This window comes from Ursus maritimus, unplaced genomic scaffold (genome assembly GCF_017311325.1).
Source record: "Ursus maritimus isolate PB19 unplaced genomic scaffold, ASM1731132v1 scaffold_22, whole genome shotgun sequence".
NCBI lineage: Eukaryota > Metazoa > Chordata > Mammalia > Carnivora > Ursidae > Ursus > Ursus maritimus.
In genome coordinates this window covers 42428551-42441014 of record NW_024424675.1, presented here as the reverse complement: position 1 = coordinate 42441014, position 12464 = coordinate 42428551, and the positions used below count along the sequence as shown (strand labels likewise).

Genomic DNA, 12464 nt, shown 5'->3' with positions numbered 1-12464 from the left:
TCAGCTTGTTGAAAATAGGAATATCGGGGCGCCTGGCTGGCTCAGTCGATAAAGCCTGCGACTCTTGATCTCAGAGTCATGAGTTTGAGCCCCTCGTTGGGTGCGGAGATTACTTAAAAATAAATGAACTTAAAAATAACTCACAAATGTGACTATCAAATGGGTCAGGCTGTCGAGGATTGCTGTTTTCCAGCCCCCCTCCCCCACCAGCCCCTGAGGCAGGCTTTGCACCCTTCACACCATCCTGTATGCAGGAGTGCAGATAGCTCTGCGGTGTTTTGGGAGTACAGGGCTTTGGAGAGACTCTTATTTTGAAAGGGAGACGGGAGCCCAGCACGAAGGAAATGCGGCACAATCTCTTTCTGAGCTGCACCTGCACGGCCAGGGCCTAATGAGTTTGGGTTGATGGAACCCAGACCTCAGGAAGGATTATAAATTCTCATTTGATTTGATTTGCTTCTAAAATACCTTAAACCAGCTGTGCCTGCCCAGCTGACCCAGGAGTCTCTGGCTGCTCTGGGGGAAGGTCTGGAGAGGCACCCTCCTGTCCCGCAGCAGCTCCTCTCCCCACCGCCGGCCGCTCCTGGGATCTGCTCTGGGCCGGCTCTGCGTCCTCGAATTCTCAGAAGGGCCCATAACTGGAGGCCCCTTCCTGTCTCCACTTTATAGAAGGGGGAAGCTGAGCCTCCCAGAGATGGGTTAACTTGTCCTGAGTCCCTGCTGGCGATCGGCAGAGCCCGTGTTCCAGCCCAGGCCGTCAGGGCCCATGGCCCACCCGAGCCCCAGCTTGCTACTGCTTCTTGAGCTGAGTGAGGCAAGGGCTCCGTGGGGGAAGTTTCTGGAGACTCTTCACTAAGATACTTGAGACCCTGCCAAGTGCCAGGCAAGTGGGTACAGCAGATGGAACAGTGGAGAACCACAAAATAGTGACAGCTAACATCGTTCAGGACCTCCCTGTGTGCCTGCACGCCACAGACAGCCTCTATGCTAACGGTTCTCAAAGTGGGGTCCCCAGACTGCCAGCATCTCCTGCGAATGTGTTAGAAATGCCGGTTCTTAGGCTCCATCCCAGACCCCCTGAATTAAAAGTGCTGATTGTCAGCCCAGTGGTCTCTGTGTTAACGAGCTCCCAGATGATTCTGGAGCACTCTGGAGTTTGCAAATCCCTGGTCTGTTTCAATCCAACAGTGACCCGATGAAGTAAGTATTTTCATCCTCCCATTTTACAGATGAGAAGTGACTTGCTAAGCCCCCCGGTGGGAGTGGAGCCAGTACTCACACCCCGGCCTCGCGCCACGGTTGAAACCTGCTTTGTTCGGTGCCCTTGCTCAGTGTGTGTACTCCTGGGGTTAAAATCCAGGAGAGAAGACAGGTCATAGACAGGTCAGCAGGCCAATCAGTACAATAATCCGAGCAGTTAAGTTCTAGGGGGGAAACGGAATGGGCTGGTGGGGAGGGGACGTTAAGAGACTCTGTGGGGCTCTGTGGTGCTGTGACCATCACGCGGAGCCCAGCTCAGCAGGAGGGAAGGGGCTGGGGTGCCGGGAGCAGAGCCCCTGGTCCGTGTTCCTGAACTTGGCGTGTCTGATGATTATCCAGTGCGGTGTCACTTACCAAGTGACAGGTTCCCGGTGGTCCTGTGACCAGAGCAGGGGATCATCATGCCTGTTCACAGACAGAACCGAGAGCCACGGAGCCACCAGCCTCCATCGAGGCCTCACGCGCAGCCCCAGGATTAAATGCTCCCTGCTTCCATGGCAGTTCTCACAATGGGGATGTCTTTGGTGGGGGGAGGGGGAGGGGGGAAGGGGCTTCCACCTTCCCCTTGTCCCCCCTCCCCTTGTGCCTCTGAGAACCTGTATTCAGACTCTGGTTTGCAATAAGCTCTGCCTGTCATCTTGTTGCTCTAAGAAGCCAGCACATGGATACGATAGAGCATTGCTCTAAGTTTCGATAGACCTTTCTGCCACGATGGAAAGGTTCTGTGTCTGTGCTGTCCAATACAGGAGCCACTAACTTCATGTGGCCATTTAGATTCAGATTAATTACACCAGAATAAATGGAAACATTCCCTTCCCAGCCACCCCAGCCGCGTCTCAAGCGCTCAGTAGACATATGTGGTTCGTGGCTGTCATACCAGAGGCACAGATGTGGCGTCCAGGTTTGGAGGTATGAGGCTGAACCATCTATAGGTCAAAATTAGTAGTATGTTAGCAACTTTCTATGGTACAACCTAATAGAAGCGCAGGGAGGGGGCAAGACCAGTTAAATCCATCCCTTTGTTACAGAGGAAAGAACCGAGGCCCCGTGAGCCTGGGGTCCCACCCACCTCACTGAGAGCCCAGATGGGGCCAAAACCCAGGTTCCCAGACTCTTGAGGTTTATCTGTCTGTTTGCTCAGGGATTCTCAAGTTGGCGTGACTGACAGTTGGGGCTGGACCATTCCCTGTGGGCGGGGGGCTGCCCTGTGCTTTTCAGGATGTTTAGCAATGTGCCTGGCCTCCACCCACTAGACGCCAGTAGCACACCCCCCCCAAGCTGCAGCAAACAAAAATGAATCCAGGCATTACCCAATATCCCTTGGTGGGGTTTGGGGGGGAGGCCAGAATCATCCCTGGTTGAGAATTACTAGTTGAACTGAGAATAGTAGCTAGTTTCCATTCTTTTCCCTTATTTGCAGCTGGTCGAGGATGGGATTGGGACCCAGGGATCCCTGGGGGCAGGGTTCCTCCCTCCACGGAGATGGGGCGCCCATGAAGGAGGGATGGCTGCCTCGGTTGATGGCAGAGAGGTCGACATATGCTTACAGCCCATTTTTCTTTTCAGCTCTACCAGCGTCTGGGTCTTTTTAGGCAAACAACTGGCTTCAGCCCTAGAGATAATTAAACCCATCTTTTTTCCCTCTCTCCACCCCATCCCCTAAACCCTTTGGTCCATTCAATTCACAATGATAACATTGTTCGAGCAATTCTGCGCACATGCTGACACTGAAGTGTTTAATCTTGTGGTACAGTAATTCCCCTGCCCCACCCCCACCCCACATCTGTGCCGCGGCACCGATGACAAATGCCTGGCCTGCCAGCCGCCTCGCCTCCGCGCCTGCGTCTCTGGACATCTAACAAGGAGGCAGTGTCTCCGAAGACCCTCTCGGAGCGCCCGGCGCTGGGACTCCAGGTGGTCTTGTTGGCAGCCCAAGTATTTGGTGGAAAGTTCGAGAGTTGAAGCAGCAGTCCAGGGGCAGGGAGACAATGCTGCTTGTGTGCCCTCCGCCAGGCAGGGCCCTGCCCCCCACCCCGATATGGGGGGCTGGAGGGGGAGGATGGGGAGACAGATTAATGCTATGCCATCTTCAAGCTGTCACCCTCTCTCCAGTGCAACTCTGGCCTTGGGCAGGAGCAAAACTTACAAAGCAGAGAGGGACCTGAGTCGAACGTGGACCTCCTCACTCTCTGAGTGCAGCTTTGAAGGAGATCACTGCTGCGTTCACGTGGGTGCCAAGAGCTTTCGCGACTTCGAGTTGTCTTATTTGATTATCTCCATGGCTAGGAAGTTGGCAGCGGTGTCCAGTGTCAGGGAGAGAGTCAGCATGGCTGCGCGGTGAAGACCGTGTAGGTGTTCAGACCAGCCGTGTGGCCATGGGGAAGTGACGTTATGTCTCGGAGCCTCAGTGTCCCCATCTGTAAAATGGACACGATTCATGTGCCTACCTCAGAGTAGGATTTTTATAAGGATTCAGTGAGATGCTGTGTGTGACGCATGTGATGAGACATCCAGGACAGTGGGAGGGCCTCTATAATTGCGACTGTCCCCCTCACTCCCGTTCAGGTGGCTACTCTCAAAACCACACCAAACATCACAAAATAACAGGTCAACACTTTTTGGGGAGGATGTGGAAATATTGGAGCCTTGAGTACCATTGGGGGGCTGTAAAATGGTGCAGCCTCTGGGGAAAACAGATTAAAAATAGAATGACCATATGGTCCAGCAGTCCCGCTTCTAGATTCATACCCATAAGAGTTGAAAGCAGCAGGACTTTAAGGAGATATTTGCCTCACCACGTTCATAGGAGTGTTATCTACAGTAACCAAAAGGTAGAGGCAACCTGAGTGTCCATCAAGAGATTAACAGATAAACAAAACACGGTCTGTATGCACGATGGAATACGATTCAGCCTTGAAAAAGGAAGGGAATCCTGACTCCTGCTCCCATGTGGATGAACCTGGAGGACACGCTGCTCCGTGAAATAAGCCAGACACGAAAAGACCAGTACTGTAAATTCCTTTGGTAGAAGGTCCCTAGAGGAGTCGAATTCATAGAGACAGAAAGCAGAATTGTGGGTGCCAGGGGCTGGGGGTAGAGAACGGGGGGCCTTGTTTAATGCATCTTCCAGTTTTGCAAGATTAAAAGAGTTCTGGATATTGGTTGCACAGCACTGTGAATGTATTTAACATGACTGAACGATACACAAAATGGTTAAGATGGTAAATCTTTTGCATATTGTACCACAGTTAAGAATCCAATTGAAAAAACGGTAGCCATTAGCCAGCTCAGGGGTCAGGCAGGTGACAGAGCTGCAATCTCTCTCTCTCTCTCTCTCTCTTTTTTTTTTTTTGAAGATTTTATTTATTTATTTGCCAGAGAGAGAGAAAGAGAATACACAAGCAGGGGGAGCAGCAGGCAGAGGGAGAAGCAGGCTTCCTACTGAGCAAGCAGCCTGATGTGGGACTTGATCCCAGGACCCTGGGAGATACTTAACCAACTGAGCCACCCAGGCATCCCCAGAGCTGCAGTCTGACTGGGCTTTTATCCATCTTTGTCCCACCGCAAAAGGACGGAGGGCTCTCGCACCTCGCTGGGGTGGTCAAGAAGTGCTTGTCGAACGAGCACGCTGGGGTGTGAGGACACATGGAGATATATTCTTGGGAGCATGGATCGTTTTAGACTCTTCTGTGATATTCCTTTCCTGTGGGTTTAGGACAGTGTCCTCTCTTCTGTATCAGCTGTGCAGCAGAGTAGGTCAACCCTTGTGTTCCCGAGAGAACATTTTCCTGTTAGAGTAGTTGGGCATGTCTGGTCCGTTTTCCAGAGCTTCCAATTTATGGCATGCCCCTAGCAGCTTTTTTCAAGCTCCTTCATCTCGCCATGTAAATCTTTGAATGAATGAAGAGCCATCATCGAGGTTCACATCCCCAAAGCTGCGGGGCCATAAATTGCCTTCCGACAGCTGCCTTGGTCACAGTCAGCTCCAGTGAATTCTGGCATGTGCCAGAACCTTCTGGATGAATTGCATCCCTGTAGGAAAGAAAGGAAGCCTGGGTTGGAAGTTTTGGAATTAAATCAGGATGGGGGGAGGTTCTGGGACATGGGGTCTTAAGCAGTCATGGGTCTTTGAGAGCTCAGTTCTAGCTTCTGGTTATATTGTGAACTTTGGTTGGTTCACTTGGTTCTCAGAGCCTCATCCTCATGAAAGAGGTTCATAACTGGAGCTCTTTGGACCAGTCTGTTTCCTCTGCCTTTTCTCCGGGGCTGGTCAACCTCCATCCTTCCTCAAGACTGCATTCAACATCTTTCCCATGAAGAACTCCCTCATACCTAAACAAAGGCACTGGGGTTTCCTAAAATAAACTAAATTGAACTGTCCTTTTAGGGACTGTGTCTCCTTGGGCCCCATTCCCTGTTACCCCTGAATTCTTGACATGGAAACAGTCAGATGCATGTACTAAAGATAGCCACGCTCCTGCCCTCTGACCAGCAGTCCTGCTTCAACGTGTTTACCCAACAGAAAGTGTTCACCAAAAGGCATGGACAAGGACGTTCCTCATAGCACGGTTTACAACAGTCCCAAACTGGAAACTATCCAAAGGCCTATCCAAGAAAGGACTGTGGCCTGTTCACGCAACAGGGTTCTATACGGCATTGGAAAGGAATGATTCAGCACTACCCGCAACCACAGCGACTCAGACACAGAAGGGTGAGCACCCAGCAGGCAGACTGCGTCCGCGGTGGCGGGCATTGGGATGGTCGGTCACCTTTGGGGAGGAGGGGCTGGTGTCCACGAGGGGCCCCGTGGAGATATCTTTGGTCCGAGGAATGAAGGTACTATTTTCCGCTCTGGGTGTGTTTGTGTTGAGAAAGTGAATCGAGCTTTGGGAACACTTGTGATCTGTATGCTTTACTCTCTGCATGCTATTTAAACACTAGAAGGAAATTGCACGAAGAGTAATATATTCAGTCCAATAGACTTATGGAGCCCTGCTATGTGTCAGGCTGTGCGGGCACTGGGGGTTCACGATTGGGTCGGTCAGTGCTCCTGCTTGTATGGAGCTAGATCGAGGGGTCATCTTTGTTTGGAAATTATCCAAGTCTAAAGAATGCGGCTTTCATAGGAAATGGTCACGTGGAGATAACCACTCTTACCTGGGCGTTTCCCCGCCCGTCCACTTCTGGGTGTGGAATATAACTGGGCTCGTGCTGATTTTGTGCAGAACTGCTTTGGTTGCAAATGGGAGGTTGCGAACTGTCAAGTTGCAAAAGCTGACTGCAGTTAACTTAAAGGGGGCTTGTTTGAGGGGTCTCCACAGAAGTCACAGACTGGAAGAACTGAAACCCCAAACTTCAGGAAGGATGGGCATCACCAGACCAAAGGATCACACCTGAAAGGCTTCCCTCCTCAAGGCTGATGTCTGCGCCCCCTGCCTGGCATCTTCCTTCTCAGAGACCAGCTTCCTCTGCACAGCAGTGGCACGGGGCTGCCCGCAGTGCTGACTTACAGCCTTAGAGTTCAAGGCAGAAAAGACAAACAGGGGCTCTTTCCCACCAGGTTCCAGGAAAATAAAAAACATCCCATGTTTGGCCCAGCTTGGGGCTTTTTCTCTCCCATCCCTCAACTCTGCAGAAAGGGGTCATGGGACAGGATGGCAGCTCCCTTAGGACCACATGGCTTGACTGAGACAGGCCCAGTGAGGCTTTCCAAGAGAAAGAGATGGTACAGTCACAGCACCCACTTGTGACATCACAGTGAGCGGTCCCTGCAGCCACTTTGCCCACCCAGCGGGCGGGCGAGGGAAGTATGATACCTTCTCAGTCTGTTTTCTTGCACTTGGAAGAATTTATTGTATTCTAGGGTGTATTATTAGGTATGGACATAAGTATAAATATATTGGGGGTTCCATGCCCCTCATTTTACAGCATTAAATACAATTCTACAAAGCATGGCTCTCAATACCTACGCTTAGGTACTGTTTAAATACATGCTGGCCTTGGTCTATAGGGCAAGTTCCGTTGGATATCATACCCCTTTGTTCAGAGGACACTAACTTAGTGAGAGGTATGCCTGTCCCTTTTGTGTAATGTCAGTGGGAGGAGGAGCCCAGATACTGAGAGGAGGCAGAACTCCTCTGGGGGAAGCAGGGGAACAGGCTTGTACATGGGGCAGAGGGGTCTCCCCTGGTGTATCCGTGGGTCATGAGAGGGGACGCCCAGGTGGGTGGCTTCCAGCTCCCACCTGCCTCTACCCTTTATGGACACCCTCCAACCCAGAATGACCCCTCCCAGGACCAGCTTTGGGGTTATTATTCCAGGCTTTTGTAAAAGGACACTAGAATCGGCTTTGGGGACAGTCACGGGGCTGGTTGCTGTCAGGATGGTGTTTTCCGGAATCCATTTTCTTTGGACTTATCTTTTGGTCTCGGGGATTTGGGCCGTTTTAATCTTTTGAAGATGAAAGTCTTCGTTAATGCCTGTGAGCTCTCTTAGCCGGTGGGGTGCTGGAATGTTAAGGGCGGTGCAGAAAAAGCTGGATTCCTAGAGTCTGGGTTGCCTTTAGAAAGCTGCTGTTTATGGACAAAGGGAGATACCAACTCTAGACAGTTATTTAAAAACCCAAGTCCTGGGTAATCAGGTATGGTAATGTAAGAAAGAAGTGTAAAGCTGTATTTTCTCCCTAAAAGTACATGCTTCTATCTGCTTTAGTGGTGACAGTTGAACCGCCTTGACCCCTGAGCTTGAAATGGTGTGGATTCCGTGGCGTGGAGTGGCTTCTGTATAAGATGGAAGCCTCGGAGAGATGAGATTTGGAATTTAGTTTGGACTTTGAATTACGAACGGCTCTTTTTAAGAAATGACTGTCTTTGATAAATGACAAAATTATTTTTAGAGCCCATGGTGATGTGGTTTCAGGAAGAGCAGAAGGTCGACGTGGTTCATACTGCTCATTGTCTTAAAATAATTAATGAAGGCAATCCACACAGAAAGCTGTCCCTGAGAGCCTGCAAATGTTTGCAAGAAATGTAGCTGAACACTATGCATATGACCTTTTTAACAAAAGAAACCTTATAACCCTGTATCTTAGCTGGTTAATAGTTAAGATACATTTTATTTTATACAGTTAAGAAGTTACATATCCACCTGCTGCAACAGGTTTATTCTTGTGATTATGTATCGGTGTTTTCCTTTTTCACTGGGTGTGACTTTAATGGTTGCACCTGTGTTGATGTTGTGCTCCTTCAAACATTTCTTTAGTGTTTGGTCTGACTGCGATATTTTTCAAATACAGTTGTCGTAGCCAAACTATGCAGATACCCACCCGTGCATAAGGCTTCTTCTGTACTGATAGGCATTCTCCCGCCTCATTGTTTGAGAGGCCCCCTGACAATGGCAAAGGTGAACTCACATTGCTGTTAAGTGCTGACTCTGTACAGAGAAAGGGCCATTGTCATTATCCTGGGGCGAGGGGAGTCACACAGAGGTTAAGTAACTGGCCAAGACCACAGAGCTGGTAAGGACACGGATTCGAGCTGAGCGCCCCTGGCTCCAGAAGGTGTAAAGGTCAAGAGCATAAGCTTTGGAGCCCAGCCACTCACTAAATTTGTGACCTTGGGCAAGTCACCTGCCTCCCCACGCCTCAGGTTCTTCATGTGTGAAATGGGGATCAATCCCGCCTTACCGGGCTGAGAGTGCTCAGAGCAGGACCCAACCCAGAGCAAGGGCTCCATGAACATGCCTTTTCGTACTTCTGGGTTCCTTAGCCCTCTTCATTGTACGCGGGGGGTTTCTGCACCCCCACTGGGGGAGGACTGAGGCAGATGGTTGGAAATGTAGACTTTGTGCGGCCTATCAGCATGTGGGGAGGGGGGTGGCCTGTGGAATGATCCCGTCTTCTTCCAGAGTTCCAGGGACTTTAATGAGACTGTCTAAGGGGATGTTTCAAGGAGTGGCCAGAAAGTTGGGGAAAAAGCTAGCAGTTCACAGTGAAAGGAGCCACAGGAAGACAAGGTGTTCGAAGATAGGAAGAACGAAGTGTTGCATGCTATTACCTGGAAGTCTGGCAAGATCATGGCCATAAAACAGCCTTTCCATTTAGTCACGAGATGGTCTTCGGTGACCTCAGGTCGGGTGGGGTGGCAGGGCTGGGGGGCAGCTCGGCCATGTTCACTGGCAGCTCACTCAGTGAGGGGGCCCGGCTGGGGGCTGCATGGATGCACAGATGGGACTGCTCGCTGGGGTGGGGGGCTGCTCACCAGGGGTGGCTGCCTTACCGCCCCAGCCAGTCCCCTGCAAAAAAACCCTTGAGGGGCCCCCGGAATGTGTCTCCTTAATAGGATGGACTTGTGTTTCTCCCCCTCCTCCCAGCACACTCTGTAAAGGGCTCCCAGGGCGATGCTTGGGGAGAACAGCTCAGTGATATGACTGTTGGTGAACACACACAATCCCACTTCTGGCCGTGCCTCCCCACCTTCACCAGGACACAGGGAACACGGGTACCAGAATGCACTGCTCTCAGAGCCCCAAACTGTAAATGACCCGAATGCCTATGAACTGCGGAAGGATATGTGAGTCGTGGTGTCATCCCGGCGTGGGATATTATACAGCACCAAGGGTGGATGGACACCCACAGGCACGTGCGTGAACCACACGAATACTACAAATTAAAGAAGCCACGTACAAAAGAATGGGTACCGTATTATTTCCTGTTTATGATATTCTGAAATGAGCAAAACCAACCTGAGGCTTGAGAAGCTGGGGGAGAGGACGGGGGGGCTGGCGACGTTCTGTTTCTTGATGTGGGAGGGGGCCCCACAGGGAGGTTCCCTGTGACAAGGCGCAGAACCGACACCCGCAGTTTGCGTATGCGTGCTGCCACGCAGGGAGAAAGCTCCCGACAAGCCTGAGAACGGCTCCTGCAGAGCTGCTGGCTCGGCCACTGAGATGCGTGGCTGAGATTTGGTGGGGCCTGGGTCTGAGGCCCAGCTGTCTGGCCCGGGGCGGGCCACTGAGCACCTCTTGGTCTTAGGTACGTCGCCTGCCAACGTGGCATTGTGCTCATCTCCTAGGGTGGCCTGAAGGTTAAATGGGCTAGAAGGATGACAGGGGCCTGGCTCTGGGCATTCCACAGTGACAGAGGCCAGGTTCTTCACTCTGCCCCATCGCTTTGAGGCCCCCTCCTGAGGCTCACTGGATTCCCCATGGGCTGTACTTCCTAGAGGCAGCCACAGAGACCCCTTCCCTGCCCGCCTTCTGCATAAATCAGAGTGGGGGCCTGGTCATGCCCCCATCAGCATTCTTTGTCCCCCAGCTCAGCCTTTCCCCTAGACTGGGTCCAAAGGCAAGTGCTCCGGCTGGAGGGTCAAGGACAGAGCAAGGACAGGTCTGCAGGGACCACGGGATGGTTTCTGGAGAGATCATTCCTGTAGCCAGCTCTCCACGTGTGGCCCAAGATTCTAGCAGCTGAAGTTCAGAGGTCACCTTCCTGAGATCTCTCCCGAGGCAGGGTCACTGCTGCGCCCAGCCAGAGTCCCCTGGCCTTGAGGATTTCATCTGCCCCCTCTACCCAACAGGGAACAGACTGATGAGTGGGTAATTCAATACTCCTGCCCTCATCACAGTGTCTTTTAGAACTATTATTAAGGGTTAAAACAGCTTTTTTTTTTTTTTTTTTTTTTTTTTTTAATGAAGACCTGGGGCGCCTGCGTGGATCAATTGGTTAAGTGTCTGCCTTTGGCTCAGGTCATGATCCCAGGATCCTGGGATCGAGCCCTGCGTTGGGCTCCCTGCTCAGCAAGAGCCTGCTTCTCCCTCTCCCATTCCTCCTGCTTGTGCTCTTTCTCTCTGTCAAATAAATAAATAAAATCTTTTTAAAAAAATAAAAAATAAATAAATGAAGGCCTGTAGGAAGGGCATTTGGGCTGCCAGTGTTGGGAACCTTTTTCCTCAAAGGCGTTTGTGTCCTGCCTGCCGCTAGGCAGCCCTGACCCAGCCTGAGAGCCTCTAGGGCTTAGGAAGCCGAAGCTGGAGATGAAGCTGGGCATGTTTCTCCTCTATTTTCCCTGTGTCTCTGGTCCCCCCACCCCACTCCCAAGCAGGAAGTGGAAATGGGGCTCTGTCTCCGAGGAGAAGAAAGGTATCTGCAGATGCCTGAACTTGGCCATTCTGCATCTTTCCAGCACTTGATGACTCCCAGTTTCATCCCTGTTCCATTTTGGACCAGGGGAGGCATGATCCTTAGGAATCCTACTCCCAGAAACACTCTTTTTGGGCTTATGTCCATTTCAGCATTTAGTTTTCATGAAATGGGCATAATCTCTTAGTCTCGTCTCACTGCCGGTATAAAGGAGAAGACTTGAGGCCTTTGCCTTATTTTATCCAGAAGTCATTTTATTTTATTTTATTTTTTAAAGATTTTATTTATTTATTTATTTATTTGACAGAGAGAGAGAGAGCCAGCGAGAGAGCGAACACAAGCAGGGGGAGTGGGAGAGGGAGAAGCAGGACTCCGGGATCACACCCTGAGCCGAAGGGAGACACTTAACGACTGAGCCACCCAGGCACCCCCAGAAGTCATTTTAAAAGGCCACATCCCCCACCTTGCCATTCACTGCTCTTTCTGCTTTTAGTCTAAGGCTGTAGTTGGAAACCCTGGTGGCTGTTAGAAACATCTGGGGTGTTTTAAGAAGTACGGGTTTCTGGGCCCCCTCCCCAAAGATACTGAGTCAGTTGGCTCAAAGGGGGCGAGCACGGCAGGGTGCTGGAGCCCCTCGTGTCAGTCTCCCACCTCCATCTTCAGTGATTTCAGGTCGGTAGCTGGAAATCTGCCAAGATGGAAATTGGCAAACACGACAGATAAGGTCCCGGAGAGCCAGTTCCTAAATATTTACCAGCTCACACTGGCACAGGGCATCAATATTTTTTCAAAGCCTGCACAGTGATTCCCACCTGCAGACAGGGCTGAACACCACCGGGCCTCAGGGACCCTGTGACAGGCAGAGTGAGGTCTGTCTACACTCCTAACAGCTCGCCGTTGTTGAGCCCTCCCAGAGGCTAAGCTGCTGCTGTTAGGTTACTCAGCTCTCCCAACAACCCATGCAGGAATACTATCCCCATTTTTAGATGAGGAAAGGGAGGTCCAGATAGATTACCTGGTACCTGGTGCAGGCCTGCTAGTGAGTTCATGGCTGACCTTGGATTTG

The 12464-nt window shown here is 51.3% G+C and overlaps 1 protein-coding gene across 2 annotated transcripts in view; it reads left to right on the top strand.

Moving 5' to 3' along the window:
- Positions 1-12464, top strand: part of BMP7 (bone morphogenetic protein 7) — an 84657-nt gene that overhangs the window by 19148 nt on the left and 53045 nt on the right. The gene's annotated exons all lie outside the window — the stretch shown is intronic.